Source organism: Melozone crissalis, unplaced genomic scaffold (genome assembly GCF_028551555.1).
Source record: "Melozone crissalis strain CALT ecotype California unplaced genomic scaffold, PUWL_Pcris_2 ptg000055l_1, whole genome shotgun sequence".
In the NCBI taxonomy this organism is placed as follows: Eukaryota; Metazoa; Chordata; class Aves; order Passeriformes; family Passerellidae; genus Melozone; species Melozone crissalis.
The window spans coordinates 1,202,256-1,224,913 of record NW_026535833.1 but is presented as its reverse complement, the minus strand read 5'-3'; the positions used below and the strand labels follow the sequence as shown (position 1 = coordinate 1,224,913).

The window sequence follows — 22,658 nt, the reverse complement described above, 5'->3', positions numbered from 1 at the left end:
AGAGACACAAAACTGCTCTGCAGTTTTCTAGGACTCACTGAACAGTACAAAAAGGTTATTAATGCAGCTGGGGAGTGTTTCTGTACAGGATGTGCACCTCCTGACATCCCAGGAAGGGAAAAATTTACCTAACATTTGCAAGAAAGCAATTCTTCTTATTAGAAAAAAAAATAGGAAAAAATAAATAGAAATACAACTTCATGGCAAGGAGCCTCAGCAAGGGTTTGCAGAATTTGTTGAAAACACGTCATTTACAAGGAAATAATTTTCATCTGCCTTCAAGTGGAGTTGTGAAGCAGGTGGAGATGGAGATGTCTCAGACACTGAGTGTGCTCCTTACTGACAAAATGACACTGATATTACCAAGTATTAGAAGTGAAAAACTTCAGTGATAACTCAGCCCTCCAACAAAACACCCTCTCCCACACAGTCAGCGCTTGTCTGAAATCATTCCCCTTGGCAGGAGGCCCTGCATGGCCTGGGGAGCTCTGCACTTCAGAAATTATTCCCTGTGGAAAACACAGAAGTATCTTTATTTCTTTGCTTTTTCTGCTTCTCCTCCATAAGCATCCAAAACTTCTTTTTGGTGTGGTCACCTATAATTTGCATTAATATGATTTCTGATGGGGGCTTTATTTACCCAGCACACAGACTCAAAGGTCTCACAGCTTAAATCCCCAGGGAATTAAATTTGGGCCTGAAATCAGATTTTAAAGAAAGGAGAGCCAGGTGTTCCTGACTCTCACTGCTGTTTTGGCTGTTTCTGGGACCCACACTGAATCCAGTCCCTAACATCCCCACTATGGCCATGACCATGGGGTCCCGATAAGCAGAGAGCACCAGCCATAAACCCCATCTTGCAGTAATCCCTTCCCTTTTCCTTTTATCTTTTGCATTTAAATTATTTTTATGCATTTTATAGCACACCATTTCCTACTCAATTCACCTGAGTTATCCAAATTACATTTTTCTCCATCACACTGACATAACCAACATGGCTCACGCTCTTAGCACTGAATTTTCATGACCACATACATGGCCACAAGAATTATGATGTTCTATTTAAGTAGGCCAGGCTGGCATTAATTGTAAAACAGAGCTGTAATAAATTATTGCAGCCCAAAGCCAGAATCAGGTTTCACTAAGCTCAAACCTGCTTTTGCTTCTTTTCCTTCTGCTTTTCCCTCTTTTCCTTACAATAGTTGATGGCATTGTAAACTTTGTACTCCGCAATGTCTGTTGCCCAAAAGAGTGTGGAGAAAGGAGTTGGCTCTGTGTAATTGCACTGGAAAACGTTGTTCCAGGAAACAGATTTCATCTGTTTTGTTGGTTTGGGGTTTTTTACATTGAGCATTGTACAAAATATTAGACCATTTCTCCAAAACATGATCTTAAGGTGAAGATGAGTCATTTCACTGTCATAGCACACACAAAAGGGAAGGGAAACCAGAGTGAACAAAGCAGCAAATTAATTCAGCAGCAATTTGCACTCCATAACCCTCTGGTGATGAGGCTTTTAGGCCAGAGGAGCTCTGCTACTTAAGCAGACAAGGCAACACATTAAGCTGTTGCTTAGAGATATTGGAATATATTGCACAGAGCCTGCTCCCCGGTGAGATCCCTGAAGGGCTCCTGGCTGTTTTTCCAAGGATGCATTATAGCCCTGTTGCAGTGCTGATGTTTGTAAAGAGTCACAGCTTTTCCAAGCAGATCAAGCAATGACAGAAGGGTGACTTGTCACAAGTGAAAGTTCAGATGGCATTAAAAAAGTCAAAATAACAACTCCTCTCACTTGGACGTGGCAGATACCAAGGGCTCTTAGCAGCTGTGTTACAACCAGCTTAATGGCAACTAAATAATGTATATTCCTGCCAGGAATGCTGATGGATCACAGCACTGCAGGACACCCTCATCTGCCAGCAGCACTGGAAGGACAGGGGTCCAGGGAAGAGCTGATTCCTACCTGCTGACTCATGCTAACTTTGGGTAAAAAATATCTTTTTATTTTGGTTTTGTTTTCTCATCCTTTCAAACTAGGATTCCTCCTTATGTTTTAATCTTCAGCTGTGCTGAGGAATGCCCTTGCACACACTCTGTGCACATCTGATAAAGGCAACCAGCAGGAAACAGAGCCCTGTTAATAAATCCATGGCCAAGAGAACTCCAAAAGGAAGCAATCAGCTGTACCCCAGAGTACTGCAGCACCAGATCCCATCACATCCAAGGCTTTTTCCTCACAGGTCCCACAGACAAATTACACAAAAGTTGTCACTCACATGGGCTAATGGAAGAACTCTTAGATAGGGAAGCACAAAAGCTCCAAGTCCAGAGGACTAACTGACCCATAGATTGATGCAGCAGATTAGCTTCTCCTGCTTCCAGAGTTCAGGAGGATGAGGCAGCAGCACCTCTGGCACAGTCAGAGCCATGGGACAGTTTTTGCCCTCTCCTCATGGCAGCACTGACACAAGGGAAGCCCCAGCCACTGCCCTGAGCCCCTCACACCCCACAAAGGTGATGAGCAGCACTGGAAAAGGGACAGTCCACTTCCAGAAATCTCCCGCTTCCAAAGGGCTCTGCTTTCAGCACACTGAGCTGGCTCAGGGCAGCAAACCAACCAAAGTACGCCCTCACTTCCAGCCCTGGAGAAAAGCAGGAATAAATGCTGGAGAGTAAAAGCATCCTGGAATGGAAGCAGATTTTAATTTCTCTCTGGAGCAAGGCTGCTCGAACCCAGACCAGGGGGGAGTGGGAGAGGAAACGAGGGTGTTGAAAGCAGCATTCCCTCTGCACTCAGATTCGCACAGTTAGGTATTAACTGCAGCAAGACTGGCATCGTGTCCTTGCTCCCACTGTCACCAGTACTCTACCAGAACTCCCTTAATTAACACACCTGCCAGCACAGCTCCTGCTGTCAGCCAGGCAGCCTCTTGCAATGCCACTTTCCCTCCACGACTGGTGGGGCTGGGGAAGGTGTGGTAAAAGAGCCAGGGTCTCCAAGAAGTGCTGGGAATGAGGGTAACCCATTGCAGGAGCCTCCCAACCTCTTTCCTGGCTGGCAGGGAGCAAATAGCTCCAGCCAGCCACCCACCAGCTCCCAGGGCTGCAGCTTTTATTCCCCATCACAGCTGGTCTGAGGAAATTGCTGCACGGTTTGTGTGGATTGCTCCCCTGCAGAGCCAGACGGGGCAGTTATTGATATGTGCTTTCCCTGACAAAAACAGGCTGTTTATGGACTCCCATTTTCCTTAAATCGCTTCCTGAACCCCTTTGCCTTCACTGCAGCTTTCAGGCGGGCAGGATGTGTCACCAGCCCCTGGATCTGTGACAATTATCACCGTTGAAAAGCACTTTCTTTGCCACAATTCACCAGTTTACCGATGGTGACATTTGCCCTGCAGCTCTTGCCTGGTTCCCTGAGCTGTCCTACAAGGTGAGCACCATCACCTGCCTAAGCCAGCCTGGCTCAATAAGGCTGGGAAGGTTTTGGGGGGAAGCAGAAGGACATCCCAGCTTTGTGGGTGAGTGTTATCCTACAAATAGCCTGACCAGGCACACTTACCTTACCAGAAGCAATTTCAGCCCATTTGATGTAATCAGTTCTGGACATTTCTCAGGACAGCAGGTCCTGTTGTGGTAGGACAAGGGGGAATGGCTTTAAACAGATGGAGGGTGGATTTAAATTAGATATAAGAAAGAAATTTCTTTACAATGAGGATGGTGAGGCACTACCACAGGTTACCCAGAGAGGTGGTAAATGCCCCATCCCTGGGAGCATTCAAGGTCAGGTGGCATGGTTGAGTTCTGAGCAATCTGATCTGGTTGATGATGTCCTTGCTCATTGCAGGGGGGTTGGACTAGATGACCTTTAAAGGTCCCTTCCAACCCAAACTACTCCCTGATTCTATTATTAACCTGCAATGCTTTTAAAAGCCTGAACACTTCATACAAATAAATCACCTTAATAACCAGTGACTGCAAGACAGCCAGCCGAGAACATTTTGTTTTGGTAAACAGATTATTGATTGTATATCTGTGTCCTTGAGATGAACTTGACTCCTTGACAGCAGCAGGAGCCCAACAAAACAGGTTGTCCATAATTCCAAAATGGTGGATGGCCTTTGTCTGGAGCCAGCAGCGCATCAGCTTTAGGAAGGCAATAAAGCAGCACTGATTTAGCATTGGCAGGGATTTCCCCTCCCTAAAACGCTGCCTTTTCTTTGTTTGCACAGCTGACCCAAGCAGCACAGTGTGAACATGGCTTCAAGAGGCAAAGTCCATCTCCATGGCACAGATTTGCCAGGAATAAACTCTTTGTCCCTGCTGCACTGTGCTGATGATGGAGCTGTTGGCACAAAAATAGGTCCAGGCAGCTCGTGCCCTTTGTAGCAGCATTTCCAAACCAGTGATTTCCAGGGCTTTATGCCGCTGTAATATTTATAATCAAGGAATGCCCAGCCAGAGAAGACAAGAAGAGTAAAACATTCTCTCCAAGCACTCCTCATCACACCAATATAAATAGATCTGTTTCCCCTGTGCACAGCCCCTGGCCCTGGTCGAGCCCAGAGATGCACAGAAGAAATATTTTCTCTGTTGATAGAACAGTTCCTACTGCAAAGCAATCCCCTACATCAATTTAGATCTGTTGGCAATTGTCCTCCCCAAAGCAAACAAGTTTTATTGGAGAACCAGGCAAGGAGTTCTGAAAGGAGGTGCCAGTAATTTGTTTGGGGCATATAAGCAAAAGCCCCTCTACCCACACCAGGCAATGAACTTTAATTTGTCTCCATCTCATCTCTGACAGGTTATTTTAATCAAGCACATCCTAACCAAGGCACGGAGAGCATGTTCACCATGGATAATGAGGAGGAAGGCACAAGGCAAGGGTAAAAGCACAAGGAACCATCATCAGCACCACAGCTCCTGAAACACACAGCACCCAGGCACACAACCCCTGGCCATGGCAGCTAATTCCAAGATAATATAGACTGGGAAAAAAAGAACAGCTTTTAAACTATCCCAGAGACCAGAGATAAACTTCATGTTGAAAAACAGAAAGCCTCAAAGGATTGTGGATGAAAAATACTTTAAAACCCTTTTGTCCCAGGGAATAGTTACAGATCAGCAAATGTAACATCACATTCTCCTGAATTTTTCTGCCTTCTGTATGCTATTCTCTGAAAAAAGACAACAGCAATTTCTGGAAACTGCATTCCCTCTGCAGACCTACCAAAGCCTTGCTTCATTTACAACTCCTTATAAACCACACCAGCTTTCCCAAAACAGGCAAGAAGAAAGTTCCAGGGGTGTTTCATCTGAAGAAGTATCATCCATATAATTCCTATGCAATATAATTGGACAATATAATTCCTGTTTCATTTTCCTTAAGCCCAATGTCTGCTTAGATTTTGGTCAAGGAAATATCTTGAAGAGTTGTACATTAAAAAAAAAAAAAAATCCCATCTGCTGAAGTCGGTTATAGCCATGTCTTTAAGAAGTGCAATGAAATGTTTTACTCCCACCCAGCTACTGGTGCACAAAAATCTTACCAGAAGAATATAAAACATCCAAAAAGAGGAGCAAAGTCAGACACTCTTCTTGGCTACTGGCTCAGATCTATGAGCTGGCCCTCCTGGTTTAATGCACTCAGCCAGGCATGGCAGTGATGGATTCCTGTTTTCCCTTGCTTTGTCTTGAAACAAAGGTCAGGCAATACTTAAAAGACTAAAAGAGAATCAAAAGACTCTTGATTTCCTTTTTCTTTTTTTTTTCTTTAGGGACATGCTGGTAAAGTGATCTTACATTGTTGCTCTATAACCTGGGGTGCATTTCCAAGAAGCTTCACGGGACTCCTGCACCTCCTGATGCACATCTGAAGGATTTCACTGGATTTCCAAAGCCGGATCAGAGACCCAGCTGGAGGAACTCAGCCAAACTCCCCCAGAGCAGCCGAAAACAGCACAGATCTGGCAAGGTACATCTGTTTATTTGTTTATTTTGCGCGTTGTAATGTAGCTCACCCTCCTCCTGCTCCCTTTGTTAAAACCAGCCACTGTTCCCTATTGAAGCAGTTTAACCCCCTGCTTCCCATCCTTTCATCCCTCACTTAGCCAGTCCTGAGTGCTGCCTGTGTCCCTCCACATCTCCCTCATTCCTGAAGGAAACATTCACCGTATTTACTCTTTCAATAACCCTGCAGAGAGAAAACCCTTGTTTCCCCCCTTCCCCGATCCGAGAAAGTGCTAATTGGTCAGACACACAACACGCACACACAGAAGCATCGTGTTGATCTGATTGCAAATCCCCATACGTCAGCAGCCCAGAGACCCTCCTCCAGCTCAGATCAGAGGGAAGAGGCTCACCAGTGAGAGCAGCAGGTGCTGGAGGAGGCAGAGGAGCCGCTTCCCAGGTAAGGGACACTTCACTCCCCATCCCCAGCGCCGGCAGTCCAGCTCACTTTATTGCTGTGCGACAACAAAAGGCAGGAGAAGTGAGGCACTTCTCTCTGCAGAGCCTGGGACCGGTTGCCAAACCTTTGATCTTCATGGTGGAGGGGGGTAGGGGTCGGTTTTTTGTTCATTCCCTGTGGAGGAATTCTTGGAAGTATGGGTCAGGCAATAGTGATGGATGTGGTGACTGCTACAGGTGAGATGATTCCTGCTGTGTCTCTTTCAGGGTACTTTTCTCTCTCTTCCCCGATTAATCCTGAACTTCTGAGATGTACAGCTTTGTCTATCTGTGCCAAATTTGGGGGGCTGCCAGTTGTTCGTACTGGGGATGGTTTTCAGAGTGAGTAAGTTCATAACTCACCCTTGCTTAAAGGTGTACTTTGATTGCAGGGAAATCCCCTTTAAATGTTAATTTCAGAAATACTCCCTGAACTATTTTTCCCCCTCCTTCTTTTGCTAGGGGACCCTGGGAGTGGGGAGTAGCAGTGTCAGAAACTTCTTCATTGTTTGTGAAATCGCTGTCCATGAAGAGCCTGAACTCCACACAAAGGCAGGCGCTAATTAACCACTGGAACGCTTCTGCTCCAGCACGGAAAGCAAGAGCTGTGCCAGAGAAACTGCAGCCATCCCTCCAGTCCTCCAAGGGCTGTGAACAGCCAGCCAGGCACGAAATTCCCCCTTCTGCCTCCTTGTTCCTGCCAGCCCCAAAAGAACTGTCACTTTAGACAGCTGAATGAGAGCCGCTCAACTCCCCCAGCAAAGAAAAGCCAAAGCTCACCGGAATGCTCTCAGAAAGAAGAGTTCCTTGACTTCTTTAGAAAGACATTATTCTCTTGTTTTCTTGGTTCATGGAGCCTTATGTCTTCCAAACATTTTCTTCTCCCATCACCACTTCAAAATCTAACTTCTCCAACGGGGGGGAGAGGTAAGTTAGGTGGTCCAAGAAGCCTCACAACTCACCTTTGAAAATAAGCTGCATCTAAATGAGGTAACAGCTGCTTTACATAGGAGGGGGAAAATATCCCAACCAAACAAAAAACCTCTCACTTCTGGGCTAGTGAGGCTTTCAGTGGTATCTGGAGGTGGTCTGTGGTCAATAGGCATGGGAAACATCTTTTGGGATGATCTGAACAGCTCCTGCAGCAACGCAGGCAACAGCTGCTACCTGGAAAACAGCATGAGGTTCAACTTCACCCTCCAAGAGCAGGCAGCTGATTTCTACATTGTCCTGCCCGTGATCTACTCTGTGATCTGTGCTGTGGGGCTCACAGGCAACACTGCTGTCATCTATGTGATCCTCAAGGCCCCCAAGATGAAGACTGTGACCAACATGTTCATCCTGAACCTCGCTATCGCTGATGACTTGTTCACCCTTGTCTTGCCCATCAATATTGCAGAGCACCTCCTCCGCTACTGGCCCTTCGGAGAAATCCTCTGCAAGGTCATCTTGTCCATAGATCACTACAATATCTTCTCTCTTCTCCAGCATTTATTTCCTGACAGTGATGAGCATAGACAGGTACCTGGTGGTGCTGGCTACGGTCAGGTCCAAGAGGATGCCCCACCGCACGTACCGAGCAGCCAGGATTGTCAGCCTGTGCATCTGGATCCTGGTCACCATCATAGTCCTCCCTTTCATCATCTTTGCCAATGTCTACACTGACGACCTGGAGATCAAGAGTTGTGGTCTCAATTTCCCCAAGCCGGAGAGGTTTTGGTTCAAAGCCAGCAGGATCTACACCCTCATCCTTGGCTTTGCCATTCCAGTATCCACCATCTGCATCCTCTACACCATGATGCTCTACAAGCTGAGGAGCATGCACCTGAACTCCAATGCCAGAGCCCTGGACAAAGCCAAGAATAAAGTCACCATCATGGTCTTCATAGTCCTGGCTGTGTTCCTCTTCTGTTGGACCTCTTTCAACCTGGCTACCATCGTGGCTTTGACCACTGACTTACCCCAGACCTCCATGGTCATTGGGATATCCTACTTCATCACCAGCCTAAGCTCTGCCAATTCATGCTTGAATCCTTTCTTGTACGCTTTCCTGGATGACAGTTTTCGGAAAAGCTTCCGGAAGCTGCTGGAATGCAGAACTTCTTGAACAGGGGGCTGGGCCTGGCAGGTCCCTGCCCTTCCAGGGTTTTTCAGGAGAAACTTTGCAGACTGGAGGAGTGGCCAATGAATGCACAACGTCCTTTCTTTGGTTTATATGTAATGTGTGGTCTGTTTGTAACCCTCATCAGCAACAGGGTTTGTCCTGCCCACTTGCAACTCTTGTATTTCCCCTCTTTGCTCCCACCAACTTGCATTTCTAGACCCTGATTTTAATTTCACCCTCTGAATTACTAAGGACAGAACATTTCCTTTTCAGGGGTGTGCTTCTGCCACAGAGTGGTCCTTTATTGCCATCTGCTGTACAGCACGGACGGGCTGGAGACCAATTTCCAGAGGAGTGCAAAGCTCAGTTCTTTATCACTGAGTTGTTAGGGAGGATTGTTTAATGGAGCAGAGCTAATGAGCACTTTCAATGAAACATCTGTAAAAGAGAGGATGAGTATTTAGAAGAGAAAAGAAACTATTTTCAATGTTCGTGTATGTTCCTGTGTGTTATGGCTTTCTTTTGATTTTGAAGGATTGTCCATCTTCCACCCCACCACAAATTTCCTCTTTTCTGACTTATTAAATTTAGACCAAAAGGAAGATTTGAGTCTCAAAAATTGTGCCAAACAGCACACCATACAAATACTATAACAACTGTGAGAACTTGTGTTAGAAATCATTTTGAACTAGTTGTTCCTGTAAAGTGTCAAATACATATTTATTTAAGAGTGAGTAATGAAATAAACCTCATGGGGGAATAAAGAGACTGGTCCTTCTTTCACAAGAGAAAATTTATGCTACTTGTGCCACATCTTTGCTATATATATTGCATTTTGCCTATTATAAAATAAACACAGCAGGTTTGTAACAAAATTAAGGTGGTTTGTAAGCCATAAGTAAGACTGTAGTGAGCACTGCAGATATAAAGTTTCTTCTTTCACAGATAAATAGTCAGAATACTTTAACAAAAGTATTGGAACAAAAGGACTTGACTGGAAGAGTCTGGAGACCAGAAACTCCATATAGAAAGCTTGGAAAACTCATTCTCACACCCTTTAGCCCTGCTAGTAGTGAAGTTTGTATCTTGCTACTTTTAGGAAGGCTGTCATAGCTAAAATATTTCTTTTAAGCTTTCCCCCAACCCCAGGCACCAAGCTTGGCTCTTACCTGTCCAAATCCCCCCAGGAAAAGGCAGTACACGGAACATAAAAGGAAAGGAGGCTGCAGTTCTCAGCTTAAATGGGCTCCCAGAGCCATGGGTGGGTGTGGGTGGAGACCCCAGGTGAGACTGCTCGGGGAAATTCAGTGCCCTGAGCACCCCAACACCCAAACTGACAACCCTCAATACCTCGGGATTCCAATTTAATTGATGGAAAACTAAAAACAGATGTGTGTATACAAGATCACTCTGTTGCCTTCTCCATATTAAAGGTGCTAGCTGTGGTAGAACAATGAAGGAGAACACATTCTTCCAGGCAAACCTTCTCCAGGAATTTGGCTTTGGCGTGGTTGCCACCTGCTGGCAATGGGTTTCCCGGGTGGAAAAACCTCTCTGTGTGAGAAAACTGACTCAAATTATGTCACCTCTCACACAAGCTGCCCAATCAGCTGAAACATCGCTGTTTACTGGCACTGGGGCTCTAGGAAAGGCAATATATTTGATTAAGTAGGAAAACTACTGTATTTTTTTTCATGGAAAGGAGCTTTTCAGTGTGAGTTAACCACTTCAGACATGACAATGATATAGCTGGAGTTTTCTCCATTAAATGGAAAAAATGATATGATAGTCACAGTCACAGCATGGCTCAAGAAGAGTTAAATTTCCCAGCACTGTGTCCACTCGGGTTTGAATGTCTCTGAGGAGGGAGATGCTACAGTGGACAACCTGTTCCTGTACTTCACCACCTGAACAGTGAATTTCCTTCCTGTGATTTAATGGAACTTTCCATGTTTCAGTTCATGTCTCCTGTCACTGGATATCACTGAGGAGAGTCTGGTTCCCTCCTCTCTGAACCCTCCACGGGCATTTCCAGACGTTTCTTGCATCCCCTGCCCCTTCCCTTTCTGAGCACGGGCAGCCTCATCTCAGCATCTCCCTATGGCAGCATCCTGCTGCATCCGCGATTTTCTCCGTGCCAAACACCCGACAGGAGCCTTGGCCACTCGTGCGGGTGCCAGGCTCCCGGGGGAGAAGGATTTGGGCTGTCCAGGTGCCCTCCCGAGCCCAGGGGAGGCTGCAGCTCCCGCGGAGCCCCGGTGCGGTTCAGCCCGGCGGCACTAAGCGGCACTCGCTGCTTTCAGCTCAGCATCGCTGCATCCCCCCCATCGCAGCATCTTCAGCCTCACACACAGCCTGGCACTCTGCTTCTGCGGGGAAACAGCACATTCGGGCTTCCTGCGCCTGGGCAGACCCTCGGAGCACAGCATCAGAAGCCAGGCTGCTTCGGCTCCTTCTGGGAGAGCAGAAAACACCTCCAGGGAGATGCTTGCCCACTCCCAGCACAAGATTTCCCCAGGGAAACCCCCACGCCAGCTCGTTCCTTTGAATTTCCTCCCACTGCTGGGGCTGGCTTGTCACACCAGCCCACATCGGCTGCATCCTGAACACTGGAAGCAGGAAAACAAACCCCATTAGCGATTCACTGCATAAATCCCTTCCTAAAGCAAGCACCCTGTCTGGGGTCTGCAGGGAGGCTGAATTAGGAACCCAGGCTTTCCTCCTCCTCCTAACCCCTTCCCAGCCATGCACAGAGTCAGCTCAGCCTCAAAGCTGGGTGGATTTCCTTCTGGAACAGTGTGTGCTGCATTAATGGGTGCAAAGGTGCGGGGCAGCCACCGGGAATTAGGGCTTATATTCCCATTTTTAGGAATTAGGGCTCATATTCCCACTTGTAGGAATTAGGGCTCATATTCCCACCACAGGCTTTCCATGCACGCATCTCAGCTAGGGTGGGGGATCAGAAGCTGTTGTTGCTTTTTAAATCTTCATGCTGCAGCAATATTGGCTGTTTGGATCAATTGTCCTCATCCGAGCCGTGCTGCAGCTTGTTCTCCCGGGAAGCTCCAGTCCCCTGGGTCTTACACAGTCTCACACTGCCTCCCCAAGGCTGGTCACGATTTTTGGGTGAGAAAAGAAATAATACCCCACTGAGAGTTGAAGGCGTGGCTCTCAGAAGCATCTTGATGTGAGGAAAATATGGAAATAAAAATTAAACATGGATAAGCAAAACCTTGGACTGTGAAAGATGAGAAGCAGAAGGATATCCAGAAGACAGTGTTCAAATCAAGCCAAGGAAGAGAATTTGTCCCTTCCCTGTACAACCTGACACCTGTAGCACTCACCTTGTTTCCTTGGGACTGCTGGGAGCCCCTGGGTGCTGATGAGCCGCTGTTGGTCCCACCATAAACCCAATGAAATGACAACCCACTGGCTGTACTGCCAATTCTGGGAGAAACCAGCCCAGTTTGATGCCTTCAGAGGGTCTCAGCACATCAAGGTTTGACATCCCCACCTGCTGCTGGGACTTCCCAGGCTGGATTCCTCTCCCAGTGAGTCAGGAGCTCACCTGAGGATCCCCTGTGGGCTGTGGGACATGGCCCTGGCAGCTCCCTGTCCATACCCAGGAGAGTGTGTGGATCTTGTCCCATCCACACCACCACTGCAGCTGAGGCTCTGCCTGGAGGCAGTTTTGGGATGATAAATTTGATCTATGGCAGCTCTGAGGTCTCCAGAGGAGCTCGGGGTTTGTCATTGTGGAGTGACAGGATGAGAGGAAATGGCCTCAAGTTGTGCCAGGGGAGGTTTGATTAGATATTAGAAATATTTTTTAGATTTTTTTTTTTTTTAGTTTTTTAGATATTTGGAGGTTTGATTAGATTATCAGAAATATTTTTTTCACCAAAATGGTGGTCAAGCCCTGGAAAAGGCTTCCCAGGGCAGTGGTGGGGTCACCGTCCCTGGAAGTGTTCAAAAAACCTCTGTGTGTGACATTTCATTTAGTTTAGTGGTGAATGTGGTGGTGTGGCTAGTGTGTGATAGTTGGACTCGTTGAGCTTCTCTAAACTTAATTATTCTATGATATCAGGGATCCTCCAAAATAATCTTTCTAAAGAAACACCTGTTGAAAGGCCCCATTTCCCTCCCTCCCCCTTCTTTTGACTGGAAGCGAGGAAGAGGAGTTAATTTAAAGGCAAAGGCCAAAAATAGTGACTGTAAATATTGCCATGAGTCCTTGTTGGCATTTGTGTTTGGTAAGTGAAGATGCAGAGAGAAGGATCAAAGCTGCCTGAATGGCTTTTAATTACAAGCCTTGATTGTTCTATTTTCTCTCAGAAAAATACTGCAATTATCTAACAAAGCTCTTCAAGTGGAATTAGACACTAGCCCCAAGCTTCAAGGGCTATTCAGTGGCTATTTTCTCTTTAAAAAAGAAAGTAAATTTGATGTGTGGATAAAAACCAGGCGCTCTATTGACTGCCTACAGCCGTCAAATTTGGTGCTTCCTGAGTAAACAGAGGATGGGAAGCTTTCCCCAAGAGGAAGTCAACAGCCTGGGGTGCACCAAAGGCTGGTGTCACTGCTAAAGGCCCCCACCACAATGTTCCCTGGCTGCCTGGGGTGGGTGCTTCCCATGTGGGAAGGGGGAGTTCCCTTTGAGGGTAAAAGAAGCTATAATTTGGCAGCAGGACCTTTGTCATCATTTTCAGTTTTCCTGAGATGATTTCTTGCTGTGTCTTTCACCAGGACTTCTGCATATCTCCATCACCTCCCCTTGCTCCAATGCTTCTGCACAGGTCATGCCAGAAGTGTATCAAGCCAAGAGATAACTTGGGAATTTCTAAGGTCCAAACCACCCCCTGGACAAGACTCAATAAACCAGCTGGATAAGGAAATCAGAGAAATAAGGATTCTGTTTCATAACCTTAACCCTCAAATGAGATCAGAGACTGGTAATTAACAAAGTCAGATTTCAACACAATGAAAAATCTCCCCTGAGACCCAGCCTGCTGCTGCTCAGCATTGATGGAAATCCTACAGATGTAATTAAATTTCCTTTATCCATGTGATGGGTTCAGCAGGATCCTTCATGCCATGGCCACACCCAGCTGAGCTCCTTCATCCACGCTGACCAGGAGCTGGGGTGTGAGGCTGATGGACACCATTTCATGATGGATGGGGCAGGTCAGAACCAATAGCTCACAGAATCATGGAATCAGAGACTCACAAAATCATGGAATCACAGAACCAAAGACTCACAGAATCATGGAATCATAGACTCACAGAATCATTGATTCACAGACTCACAGAGTCATAGACTCATGGAATCACAGAATCATAGAATCACTGAATCACAGAAGTACAGAATCACAATTCACAGACTCAGAGAATCACAGAATGGTTTGGGTTGGAAAGGACCTTAAAGATCATCCAGTTTCAACCCCCTGCCATGGGCAGGGACACCTTCCACTAACCAGGGTACTCAGAGCCCCATCCAGCCTGGTCTCCAGCTCATCCTCCACAATTCCTGGGGGATATCCCCAGGCAGCAGGGCTCAGTGGCATCGCTGACACTCACCAGATGATGAAGCAGTTTTCCAGCCTAGCACATGCAAATTAAACCTCGGTGCAGATGCCAAAGCAAAGCACAGGGAGAGCCCTGGGTGGCTTTCCATTGCCACCTCCCAGTCACCTCTGGGATGCAGGGACAAGGACAAACACCAGCAGCAGGGGCTGGGCTCATTCTCTGCCCCTTTGTGCTGGGTCCCTGGTGGCAGGTGATTATCTCCAGAAATTTTAATGCCATGAAGGTTGGATAGATGACATTTAAGGTCCCTTCCAGCACAATCCATCCTGTGATCCTATGATTTCCCCTGTGGCTAAACAAAGCAAGAGAAGTGCAAGGCTGAGATCAGAGAAACTCCAAAATATGTGAGCAAATGACCTGTGCATGTGGAGAAGTTGCTATTAATGACTAACATCGAGCAAACATTAAATAGCCAAATCGCAATATGGGGTTTGTTTCACACAGAGGAAATCAACCTGAAAAGCCATTAATCTTAATTTCATGTTGACTACAGAGCTTCTGTTTTTATTCCTCATCACTGAATGAAATCAGCATGACATGAGCTATTCTTGGAGCATTCACTGCACATGCCCGGCTGGAAACACACAGAGAAACTGATGTTTATTGAATGGACAGAGACAGCTCAGGCTCTGCCTGGGCCCCTCTCTGTGGCCAGGAAAATGGTGATCTAATGCAGCCAAAAGCAGCCTACAGGATGATGCTGATTCTTTCAATGGTTTCCTTGGAAAAATCAAGTTTCCTGCTTGGTTTCTTGAAGGATCATTCTTCATTTCACTACACTGAAAATGTGCTGTTTGGCAGTGCTGGTACTGCTGCAGGCTCCAGCCCTTCCTGCCTGGCTTCAGGCCCAGAGGGGAGGGAAGCAGCCATGCTCTCCCTGACCACTGCTGGCAGCAGGAGCCTCCATCAGCACTGGAGCTACATCCTCCCTCAGAAATAACACAGACTGCAGGAAAAACCCCTTTTGCTGCAAGAGTGGGCTGTTGAACAGGATATGATTTCCTCTCAAAGGCCCTTGCAGCAGTTCAGCCACAGGAAGAGCAAATTTCCAAGAATCCTGCTTATGCCAAGGGGTTGGAATTGGATGATCTTGATGTTTCTTCCAACCCAACCCATTCAAGGACTGTGAGATTCTGTGAATCCAAGCATGGGAGGTGTTGTACTGTGAGGTGAGGATGATTCCAGCTGGGGAAGGATATTATTGTGCACTTTCTAACCCAAGGGCAGTTCAGGGGTTGCTGAAGCACACAACTTGAGATGGGAGAAGGGGCTGTCTGTGTCCCCCAGCACTGTGGAGAGCTGGCATCACTCCTTCCCTGCAGCCAGACAGGATCTCTGCACTGAGAGAGAGAGAGCAAAGTCAGTTTTCATGGTTCAGCAGCATCATCCTTGCCAAGATACAAAACCATGTTGCTCTATTTATGGATTATTTCACTCTGTCATGCAATCTATCCAGGCTTCAGAGTGCTGAAAGCAGGAACAAAGGGAGTTTGTGAGCCATGGGCCTCTTTGATTTAACAGCACCCAATCTAATAGCAATCCCTTTTCTTGGAAAAATCCTAAAACTCCCCCTTTCAAAAGGAGCTGTGACCTTGGTACTTCTGCTGCCACATTTTGAGCAAGGGTGTCACAAATCCCCAGTCTAAACAGGCAACAGGGCAAGTACATGCAGCCACTGTGGGCCACTCAAAATAGGCAGGCAGGAGCTCAGACATGACAACAAGGCATCTAAAAAAACCCTGTGCCAAACATCCATCAGCATCACACAGCACATGCTCTACTTTCTTTAGTCCATCTCTGTTCCTCAGCAGTGCCAGGTCTTTTGGCTTCAGGGCTACTCTTCCCACCTTCCATTTCCTAGAACCACAGAATCATAGATTGGTTCGGCTGGGACAGAATCCTAAAGGATGTTTCATTCCAACCCCCTGCCATGGGCAGGAACACCTTCCACTAGACCAGGTTTTTTCAATCTGGCCTTGAGCATTTCCAGGGATGGAGCAGCCACAGCTTCTCTGAGCAGCATGTGCCAGGGCCTCACAACCCTCACAGGGAAGAATTTCTTCCCAATATCCAATCTAACCTGACCTCTGGCGGGTTGAAGCCATTGCCCTTTGTCCTGTCACTCCAGATCCTTGTCCAAAGCCCCTCTCCAGCCCTTGGAGCCCCTCTAGGCACTGGAAGGGGCTCTGAGGTCTCCCAGAGCCTTCTCCAGGCTGAACACCCCCTGCTCTGTCAGCCTGTCTCTGTAGCTGAGATGCTCCTTTTGTGACTTTTTAGCCCTTTTTGTGATTTTTGTGGCCTCCTCTGGACTTGCTCCAACAGGTTCCCTTTGTCCCCTTCTCTCTCTCCTTCAGCCTCCTCACAAGAAGTCCTCACCACGGAGATGGGACAACTTTCCCTCCTACATCTGTTGCTGGAGGATTCTGCCCTCCATCTCTCCTGTCTCAGCTCTGCGGTTCTCCTCAGCAAAGGAGAAGGTTGGTGGGCAAGATCTGGTCCTTCAGGGGTTGGGGGCTGAAAATCAGGGGTGGGAATAACAACAGATTCTGCAAAGTCAAAGCAGTGAGCTCTGCTGCCCCAGAGATGCACAGGCCACGACTCAGGGCTGCAACCTGGGATGTGTCCAAAGGAGATTCTCCAGCTGAGGGACGGAGAAATTTGCTTTTGCATAAATAGCCACAAAACTAGCTGACAGGAAGCAGAGCAAAATGAGTGGGAAAGCAAGCTGGAGCGCACACAAGAGCAGGAGTCCAGCCGTGGCCGCTTCCGCAGAACAGCGCAGGTACCTGCAGCCACCCCCACCTGGGCTGGGCCTGCTGTCCCTGCTCAGCCCAGCACCGTGTGTGTGGAGCACTCCATGCAACATCCTCGGCTTCTTGCCCTTCTCCTACAGTTTGTTTGCAACTTCCTCAAGAGAATTGAGGAGGAAGAGACCATCGCCACGGGCATAGGCCTCAGACCATACTCGCCCATCTTCCTCAGCAAGACCGGTGCTGCCCTGCTACATATGCTTGTAGAGGAAGATTTTTACACTCCAAAGCAAGTAAGCAGCCTGGGCCAGGCTTTGATCCTCCCAGCAATTGCTTGGCCTCCCAATCCACGCATGCTGCTTGCTGTGAGCCTTTCAGGCCACATGGCAGTGGGGTGGGAAGGGAAGCACTCCTCTGGGGAAGCTGGCAACATTGCTCCCTCTGGAAGCTTTCCAAGTCTCCCTGTGCCTTCTCCAGGTGCCTGCCATGGTGAGCTACATCCACCAGTGCCTCATGGCCAATGATTCTGCTGAGCACAGGCTGGACGAGACCCTGCTGGATCTCACCCAAGCACAGCCAAATGATGCAGTCATAACGCTCCTGCGTGTGGCCCCGTCCTGTGACAGGTATGGGGCCCACCTGCCCACAGGGCTCAGGCCTCCCCAGCCCATCACCCTGCACAGCCTGCCCCAGGTGTCAGAGCAACAGAGACTTCCAGGGCCCTCTGGATGCTCCCTTTCCCAGCCCTGCCAGGCCAGCCCCTGAGCCTGCTGCCGTGCTCCCTTGCCACCTCTCAGGGCTCTGTCCCCACAGGGCTGGGCTGTCTGCCTCCTCCTGGCAGGGGGACACTGGGCAGAGGCAGAAATGGAAGCCGGCTAAGCTGCCCCTGGTGCTTCCTCTGAGACCCTCCTGAGACACAGCTCTAACCCCACAGAGCTGCCATGGCCATGTGGAAGACCATCATGGGCTCAGCCAGGACTGCGGAGCTGGCGCAGCTGATCCTCCTGGATGTGCTGGGCAGCTGGCCAGAGTACAGCAGCTGCACCTCCAATGGGGACGAAACGGCTGTCTTTGCCCTGACGGTGAGTTTCTGCAACTGGCCTTTGCAGGCCCCAAGGCTGTCTCTCCAGCAGCTCTCCATCCTCCTTCCCCCACTGCATCTCCCTGCCTCAGGCGCTGGCCTGAAACCTGGCCCAGGGGCAGCTTCAGGCCCACCAGGCCCCGTGCTCCCCCTGCCATGCTCTCTCCTGGCCTCTCCCTGCCACGCTCGGGCCCTGCCACACACACACCTCGGCACTGAGCGCTGTCTCGGGGGGCTTTGTCCTTTGCAGGCAACTGTGGTGACGTGGAAGATCCTCCAGGTGCCCTGTCTCCCACGGATCTTGAAGGTATATTTCCCCTGCCTATTTGTGCATCTGCTATTCCAAGTGTTCTTCAGCACTCTGGATATGCCAGAGGAGGTCGACACCTTCTGGAAGGGATGCCAGGAAGAGCACAGCCTTGCCACCAGCCCCAACAGGTGCTCCATCCTACTCCTCCTGTCCCTGCCCCGTGGCCTGCCAAGGAGCCAGTGCTGCCAGTGTGACCTGGGCTTTGCTGTGCACACAGGTTTGCTGTGCGCACCCTGAAGTCCCTGCTCTGCCTTCTCCGCTGCGAGGATGTGGTGCTGGCAATGGAGCGCAGGTGTGCCTGGGACACGCTGCTCTCTCTTGACACTCACCACTTTGCCGTGGCTCTGCTTGCCAGGTGAGACCCCCTTCTCCCCACTGCCTCTGACATTGCTGCCCTGTGCCCAGGTGCCCCACAAAGTGTCCGTGGTGGCCATGGGTCAGAGGGCCTTGGCACTGAGGGACGGCCAAGCAGGCTGGAAAAGGCTGGCAGAGGAGGGTGCCCATCAGCAACCAACTCCCAAACGGCCCACGTCCCCTTGCTGGAAGGGTGCTGGGGAAAGATGAGAACTGGGTGAGTCACGCCTGGGAGACGTTTGCCCCACTGCATCAGGCTCTTGTTTCCTTTTTCCCCTCTTCAGAGAAATTCGCCGCTTAGCCATCCACTTTTGTTCCGCGGTGGCATTCTACCTGCTCGCCCTGCTCGGCAAAGAGATGCCATACTGGGATTTCCCTGCCCTGGCATTCCTTGTGGAGGTGAGCCTCAAGGCCAGCGCTGCCTGGCTGAGCGGCCTCCCAGCCCTCTGGCCTCTGGCAGCCACAGCTGCCAGGACAGTGCCCGTGCCCTGTGCTGCTGCCTGGGCCCGGCCCTGTGCGCTTCTGGGCTCCTGCCGGCCGGCTCCCCTGTCACTGCCCTGTGCCTTTCAGGTCCTCGAGTGCCTGGACTTGAGGCAATGCAGTGACAGTGTCCTGGAGATCCTGGCACAGAACCTGCAGAGCGAGCACATGGCCAGGCGTTACTTGGCACTCCGAGGCCTCCTAGTGCTGGGCAAGAATCCCTTGATGGTGAGAAGAGGGCAGTGGCCGAAGCCGTGCAGGCAGCGTGGGGCTGGGCAACGCAGTCGCTTGGCCTTGCCTGGGCTTCGGCCGCTGGGGCAGCTCTTCCCATCTCTCCTGCTTCCCTGCCCCAGTGCTTCGGGACAGGCCTTTGGCCTCTGGGCCCTACGGCAGCAGGGCGGCCTTTCACAAAGTCGTCTTCCGCACAGGCTGAAAAAATGCAGAGCCTGACTGAAAGTCTTGTGGAGCTCCTGGAGGAAAATGACAGCGACATGATCAGGATCAGCATTCTTCTACTCAGATATTTGCTCCTGGATAATGGTGCTCCAATAGCCACCCCCATCGCCCTGCAGCTGGCTGAGGCGCTCCTGCCACTCTTTGACAGCGTAAGGCTCTGTGCCCACAGCCACAGCCACTGGCTGCTGCCCGGACCCTTGTTGCCCTGTGCAGATGCATGCCTGTGCCCTGGGGGTCCTGAAGCAGCTGATGCTCAGGTCTTTTGCCCTTTCCTTTCATCCAGGATGACATCCAGGTGCAGCTGAGCTCCATGGCTCTCTTTCAAGAGATGCTGGACTTCTTAACAGAAGAGGGAAGAAAGGCCCTCAAGTCCCACGTGCGCCAGAGCCTGCTCCCTCTCTACTTCCACTGCCATGATGAGAATCAGATGGTTGCTGAGGTGAGCACTTGTGCACAGCTGCCATCCCCCTGGCAGGGGCTTGGGCTGCCTCCTGCCCGGGCACCTTGTGGGCTGCAGCCTCCTCCAGCCTGTGCCACTGGCATGCTCCTGTGCCCTGGACTGTAGGGCCATCTGTGCATCTCTGTCCCTCTCCAGGCCGCACGGGAAACGCTGCATTCCTCAGCCAGATTCCTGAAGAGGAGGGATATAGAACAAATGCTACACGTGGATCAGAGCCTTGGGGAGTGCCTGGTAAGAACAGCAGAGACCCCCCAGCCTCAGCATGGCCAAGGCCCCTGAGGGCGGTGCTCAGTGTGCAGGGCTGGCAGCTGTGCCCCTGCCCGGTGCTGCACGCAGAGGCCGCGCGGGCTCTTCTCCAGGCTCCCGTGGGCCTGAGTCGGGTGCCCATGGAGCCCCGGCCCGGCGGGGCTGCGGGGCGGCACCACGGCTCCCCGGGCAGCAGCCGGCCCTCTGCCCCTCCCCTCGGGAGCCCTTGGCCAGCGGCTGCTGGCTGCGCCTCAGGGCTGGGCGGGCAGGCGTGGCCGGCGGTGGGCGCCGGCAGCGCCCGGCCCAGGAGCTGAGCCCGCGCCAACCCTTCCCTCCTGCCGCTCTCTGCAGCTGGCAGAGGACAGGAGCCGAGCGGCCGAGCACCTGCGCAGGGCACTGCACTACCTGCAGAGCCCACAGGAGTCCCTGCGAGAGGCGGCCGTCAGGTTCATGGGTGAGTCCCGAGCCCGGGCTCCTCCCCGGCCCGCCGCAGCTCGGCCCCGGCCCCGCCTGCTGCCCCGGCAGCGCCAGCCCGGCCCGGCGCCGTGGAGCCCCGCCTGGCCTGGGCGTTGCTGCCGCCCTCTGGCAGCCGTGCCCAGGGGCGGCAGCGTGCGGCAAGGGCCCGGGCTGAGCTCTGCCTGGCCAGCAGCCCGTGTGGCCACAGCGCCGGCAGCGCTGCTGGCAGGGAGCTGTGCCGCTGGGGCCGTGACAGGCTCTGTGTTCACAGGCATGGCCGGGCGGCAGCTGAGGGGGCAGCAGCAAGAGCTGCAGCTGATCTGCGCTGGTGAGTGAGTGAGGAGGGCCAGCGGGCTGACCGCTCCAGGGGGCTGGAGGGGGCAGCTGCAAGCCCTGCCCCGGCTGTGGAGGGATCTGCACCCGTGGGCAGAGCACACAGAGATATCAGGGCTACGTGTGGCATTGGTGGCCAGCAACTTGGGCTGATCCCCTTGCTCCCTGCTCCCTGTGGGCCATGGCAAGAGACGACCGGGATGGCCCTGGCATGGGGCTCTCCTTGGCTCCCTGCATATGCGGGATCTGACCTTGCCTCTGTTCCTCTCTCTTGCAGCCCTTGAAGAAATGGCATATGACAGCAGTCCTGCAATCAGAGATGCTGCAGTAGAATTTTGTTTAGTTCTCCGGGCTCTTGAGAGAGCTCCCTACTCCCCATGGCAGAAGCTGCGGGATCGATTCCGCAGTGCATGGAGGAAACGGCCTCGTCTTTGCTGCACTGCCTTACTGTTGTGCTGCAGCTCGGCAGAGAGATGATCTGGGGCCATTGAAGCCAGCAGGAATTTTCTTTTTCTTCTTGAAGATTTTTGTGTTTGCATTTTCATTGTTGAGTATGTAAATATAAAATATCTTACAATACACAGAGTCCCAGCATCTCTCTTTTCCTGCGCAAGGTCTGTAGGGCATAAGAGAAGAGGGGGAAAAGGTTGCTTGTACTCAGCTAGCTGCCCAGGAGTGCAGTGTTACAGGGAAAATGGCCAGAAGCCTTTTGGCCTTTGGTGGTTCTGCTGAAGCCTTTGTGCTGCCCACAGAGCGGCTGGGCAGGGGCCGGAGCTGCGGGGATCCCTGCCAGAGCGGTGCCTGGAGATGGCCACAAGCCCTGTGCCGGACAGGAAGGGCCATCCGTATCCTCCTGCCCGTCTGCTGCTGGCTGCAGTGCTGAGGGCTCCCAGGTGCCTCTGGATGAGGCTCCTCTGGAGCTGCTTTGGGGCTGTCGCGCTGCTGCCGGCACCCTTGGCCAGGCTGGGGGAGACCCTGAGGGGCTGAGGCACTTGGCTGGCAGAGGCCATAAGCAGCCCCCTGGCAGCCGCCTTGATCCCGACAGCCGGCTGCTCTGGTGCTTCCAGGTCGGTGGCCGGTTGGAGGGACGCCCTGGAATCAGGCGTGGAACCCCGGTCCTGGCCTTTCAGGGCTGTGAGGCCAGCTGTTGTGGGGCTGGGGGGGTGCCCTCCCAGTGCTCCAGACTGGAGCCCCCCGCCCCTCAGCCTTAGGCATTCAGCTCCACTGCCTGATATCCAAGTCTTGTTCCTCTTGCTGTGGGGAAGGCCGAGCTCTGTGGCTTTAGGCCCCATGGAGCCAGAAGAGCAGCAGCTTTGAGCCCACAGGGGCCTCAGAAAGGCCCTCTTGGACCACAGACATTCCTGTCCTTCCCAGGCCAGGGACACATGAGAATGCAGCGGGCGCCTTCAGGGTGCCACGCCGGCTTTGCACTGGGCCACCTCCCTGTGCTGTGCACGGCTGGCTCTTTGCTTTGCTGCTCTCGGCCTTGTGTCGTCGTACTCCTCTGGCTGCCTGCAGCCAGGGGCAGCCCTATCAGGAGGGTGAAAGGCCCCGTCTCCAACATCTCCAGGGGGAAATGGAGCTCTCCCAGCCCT

General features: G+C 51.1%; 1 pseudogene; it reads left to right on the top strand.

Moving 5' to 3' along the window:
- The first annotated feature begins 7,551 nt into the window (after window positions 1-7,551).
- LOC128943766 (neuropeptides B/W receptor type 2-like) lies at window positions 7,552-8,554 on the top strand (annotated as a pseudogene).
- Window positions 8,555-22,658: the final 14,104 nt, after the last annotated feature.